General features: G+C 39.1%; 1 long non-coding RNA gene across 1 annotated transcript; it reads left to right on the top strand.

Annotated features, from left to right (window-relative positions):
* Positions 1 to 576: 576 nt before the first annotated feature.
* On the top strand, positions 577 to 4,233 carry LOC122458801. The gene is made up of 3 exons (XR_006279076.1): positions 577 to 766; positions 1,715 to 2,523; positions 4,105 to 4,233. It is a non-coding gene; the product is annotated as an uncharacterized LOC122458801 (long non-coding RNA).
* Positions 4,234 to 5,132: the final 899 nt, after the last annotated feature.

The following is a 5,132-nucleotide window of genomic DNA, read 5'->3' as shown; positions in this document are numbered from 1 at the left end:
AATAATTAGATGACCTAATCAACCTAGGACAGGTTGATAAAATTGGTACCTGAAGAATTTGTGGAAAAGGGCTTCTGTTTTTCACATATTAAAAAAATAAAGGAGGTTGGTATCCGATATTAGATTTTGGGAATCCAAACAAACATTCGGCATGCCAAGTCTTGTATGGTAACTCTTGCTTCAGTTCTATTGCTTCTATTCCCACTGTAGATCCCATGGATTGGTTCATGACCCTCAACTTGCACAAAGCATATTTTCATGTGTCAGAGACATTCTGCACACAAGTAGTATCTTCAATTTGTGGCTTTAGCAAATAATTATGAATTCCAACTACCGCCGTTTGAGATTTCATCAGCTCTGAGGATGTTTTAACCAAGTGCCTATCCATACTGTCTGAATAGGCAGAGAGGTGTAAGATCAGACCTTCTATGTTTTATATGGGAATGGTGTATCCAGCTTTGTATCAGTCTGACAACTCTTCATCTTCCAGGGAAGAGCAATGGTGTAGCAGACTCACTAAGCAGAAAGGTGACCTTGTCCCATGAATGGGACTTAAAGATTAATTACTGGACCAAATCTTCCAAAAGTGGGGGTTTCCCCAAATAGACTTGTTTGCTTTGAATCAGAACAAAAAGTGTCTGTTTTGTTATTGAGCAGGAAATAGTCTGGGATTCATAGCAGACACTTTCACGATTTGCTGGTCACACCATTTGACGTCTGCCTTCTGTATTTTTCTTTTAATTCCAAGGGTGATCAGGAAGATAAGGTAAGAAAAAGATTGGGGTATACTGATAGCTCCTAATTGGCCTTATCAGTTCTTGTTCTCTGATCTTCTAATAGTGTCCAATCAATAGTTTACCACGCTGCTGATTCAGAATGACATATTGCAAATCACAGCTTACTCCTATACTCAAATCCAGTGTCACTACATCTCATTGTCTGGGTGGTTTCTGGATGTCCTCATTAGATATTCTGTACTGCTGAAGAACATTATCTAACTTCAGAACAGGAAATAACACATTCCGCTAGTGGTATGTCTTTTATTCTAGGCCATATTTAAGGATCACATTCCTTCTTGGTGTTTGTATTCCAATAATTTTGGATTACTTATTACATTTAAAGCACTTGGGTCTATCTGTTGCTTTAGTTAAAGTGATTTGGCAGTGATTTCAGTATTACATCCACCAGTGGAAGAGGGTGCAGATTTCTGAGAGGCTTAGAGTTCTTACTCCTGTAAGAAAGATTGCTCCAACATGGGATTTAAAGCTAGTGCTTTCTTCTATACTGGAACTTCCTTTTGAATCTCTAGCAAATTTCCCAATTCAGCAATTTTGGCAATGAAACTGGCATTTTTGGTGGCTATTACCTCAGCAAGTAGAATATGTGAACTACAAGTATTAATTATAAACCCTCCTTATAAGGCTTTTCATATAGAAAGGGTGACTGAGACATAATCTGTCCTTTATTCCAAAAGTATTTCAGTGGAGTCGCATCTTACGTGGGAGTTAGGTTCTAAAGTCAGCATGTAAGGCAAAAATCGCGTAGTCAAAATTACCTTTGAAAATCCCTTAAATCGCCAATAAAGTACAGTACTGTACATGGTTTGGTGTATACAACCCTGTACAGTAAAATGTATAATTTATACAGTAATGTACAGTATGTAATGAGTACATACGCAAAATATAATTTTATAGTACTGTATTTTTAATTACAGGGGGTCGTCAGGAGACGGAGGTGACGGCTTGATGTCAATCCAGGAGACGGAAGTGACTGAGAGCGAGTTGTAGACGAAGTGGTTGGCTCTGGTTCAGCTCGAGAAGTTGATTGCGTAGGTTTATCTGCTGCTGGTTGTTTGTTTTTCCTTGAAAAACATGGTGATTGGCAACTGTCACTGTTGTCTCTTGAGCTGCTCAAACATTTCTTGATTGGTCTCAAATCATCCGTAATACTACGTGTGATTTTTGAGACTTCAATCCATAGATGGATCATATTCAGAAATTAAATCATTCAAGTATTTCGCTGCTTGGAACACTTCAGCAAATTTAGGAAGATTCCAACTTGCTGGCTCTTCTTGTTCGTCATCATCATCTTCATCTTCTGTAGACGATTTTATCAGTTCCTCTACGTCTTCGTTAGTCAGTGTTTCTCTGTGGCTCTCAATTAATTCTTCAATTTCTTCCTCAAGGATGTCAATGAAGCCATCACCAGCCACTTGCCTGGCTACCTGAACAATGCATTTCACTTCTTTGTCAATGGTCAGGAAACTCTTAAAATCATTCACACATTCTTTCCATAGATTTCGCCAACATGCATTGACTGTTTCAGGCTTGATTGCATCCATTGCCTGTTTAATATAAGTGACGCAATTAGCAATGTTGAAAGACTTCCAACACTCCATCACATTTAAGATTGGGATCAGCATCCATAGTACTATGTATCCGTGAGAACGCAAGCCTCCTGTACATGGCCTTGAAACAGCGAATCACGCCTTGGTCGAGAGGTTGGAGGTGGTATTTGTGGAAGGTAAGATTACTTCAATGTCATTATGCACAAACTGGAGTGCCGCGGCGTGGCTAGGAGCATTGTCTATGATCAACAACACTTTACAGTCAAGTCCTTTCTCTTCGCTTGACCTCCTTTCCACACTTGTGGAAACAATCCAGAAATAATGCTGCTGTTACCCAAGCCTTTTTATTTGATTGCCAGAACACAGGCAGAAGATTTTTGTTCTTGCCTTTCAGGGCACGGGGATTTGCAGTCCTGTAGAGCAAACCCAACTTTATTAAATGCCCAGCTGCATTGCCACAAAACAACACAGTCACACAGTCTTTAGCTGCTTTGAAGCCAGGGGCTTGTCTTTCTGATTTCGAAATGTAAGTGCAGTTGGGCATTTTTTTCCAGAAGAGCCCAGTCTCATCAGCATTAAAACTTGTTCCGGAAGATAGCCCTTTTCTTCTATGATTTTCTTTAATTGTACGGGGTAGGCTTTTGCTGCCTCTTCATTGGCAGATGCAGCTTCACCAGTAGTCCGCACGTTTTTGAGGTTGAAGTGGTTCCTAAAACTGTTAAGCCAACTTTGGCTGGCTTTGAATTTCTTCTCATCAGAAGGTTGCCCATCTTTAGCAGGAGGTTTGAACAGTGGGTAGAGGTAAGAGACTTTTCTTGCAACGTGTTGCCATTGATAGGCATACTTTACGGTTCATGTCTTCCAGCCATAAGTTTAATTCCTTTTCAGTCTTCACTAAAATCTTATAACACACTTGGCTCGTCACCTTAGTTGTTATTGGAGCATTTGATGCCACGGCTTGACGAATTTCTCCCTCTCGAACCTTGACGGCACGGATGCTAGATTTATTGCGGCCATATTTACGCACCAGTTACGCGTAAGTTAAATGTGCGTATGATGTGACTCACCTGTATTGGACTTTCAAATCAGTTTATTAATTTACCAGTCTTCTTTTCACGACCTTATTCATCTCAGCTGAAGTTAAATTACATGTATGTCTTGAATGTCAAACGATCATTGTTGTACTATCTGGATAAACAAAATCTTTTTGTAAGACTTTAAGACATGTTATTGCTTATGGAAATAAATCTAAAGGGATGGCTATTTCATCTCAAAAGCTTTCAAAATGGGCATCTGATTGTATTAGGACTGTATATAATATTAATAAGTCCTTTAAAATATTCTTATTCATTCACAAGCAACATCGGTTGCATGTCTAAGTTGAGAGCCAATACTGGAGATTTGCAGAGCAGCTACCAGAACTTGAGCTCATACATTTACAAAGCATTATTTTGTTAATGAATGCTTCTCAACTGGTTGCCCATTTTGGAAGGGAGGTTTTGCAATCTTTTTTCAATTAACTCTTCACACCCACCTCAGTTTAGGGTGACTGCTAGCTAATCATCATGACTGGGATGCACTTGTGCAGTACTTAAAGAGTGGCTACTTACCTCATAGTAACTGTGTTTCTTTGAGAAGTCTGGACATGTTGCTCCCATGGCCTACTTTCCTTCTTGCAATTCAGAATCTTACACGATGGATTCTGGGTGGTGAAAGAACTGAGTGGCAGTTGCAGTCACTGCTTTTTGTGCCCTTAGGAGGCGGATCATGAGGACTTGAGAACAAGCATGACCCCTACTGGACACTACTAATGAAAATGTTCCAAGCTATTGCACTGGGGCCACCACACATCATGACTGGGATCCACATGTGCAGATATTTCAAAGAACCACAGCTACCACAATGTAAGTGACCACTCTATATTTCATATTCAGTCCTTATGAACAAGAGACAGCAGGTAGGAATTTAAATGGCAAAGCTTCACTCTTTCTTATTCCCAAGGAATAAAAATGAGTGTTCAAGCATGTTGCATATCCCAAAATGAATCCTGCAGCACCACGGTTTTAAATGATTCCCAGCTCCCTTCCCACATTTTGAGCTAAATTATATTTTAACCATTTTGCTATGATTTTATCCTGCATTTATCTAATGAAGGCTTTGAGATTTTTTTTTTAAACTAATTAGACTTAACTAGACATTCTGCAGTGGTATATGTGATGTCAGTGGCTAGAGACCTGTGATCCTGGTTCTTTGCAGAGTAAATAAAGTAGAATTAGAAAGTGAACTGTGGAAATTGTCATGAATAAGATTTCTCATTTTCTTTATGTTCATGACTTAAATACTGGGTGTAATCACCATCTAGGTCTATAATCAGTTACAGGTATACAGTGTATGCCAGTAATCTGGTTTATTGAAAAGGATATCAGGCAAAGTATACAGCGATTAAGTATTATGGACGTAGATTCTGCTGTTCGTAGTGCCAACAATTTCCTTACAACTATTAGTTTTTTGATATGGTCCTTTTTAAGAAGGATGAGCTAGCCATGGGACCTAAAACCAGGAACTGGGCTGTTGTTCCTGCTGACCGTCCTGTGACAGAGTTCAACAGCTTGTGTTTATCAGTTCTCCAGATGCAGTGCTTGCTTCATGTATTAACCTCTGTAAAATATTATTCTAAATTTGATGCAACAGATCATTACCTTATTTCCTTTTAATTTAGGATGCATTTGTAAACTACTGTATTTACTCCCTTTTCAGCTGAACTTTGTGCTTTTTATTACTCAAG

The sequence above is a fragment of the Dermochelys coriacea genome, chromosome 2, assembly GCF_009764565.3.
Source record: "Dermochelys coriacea isolate rDerCor1 chromosome 2, rDerCor1.pri.v4, whole genome shotgun sequence".
Lineage (NCBI taxonomy): Eukaryota > Metazoa > Chordata > Testudines > Dermochelyidae > Dermochelys > Dermochelys coriacea.
The sequence above is the reverse complement of the archived record's forward strand: the minus strand, read 5'-3'. Positions and strand labels throughout refer to the sequence as shown.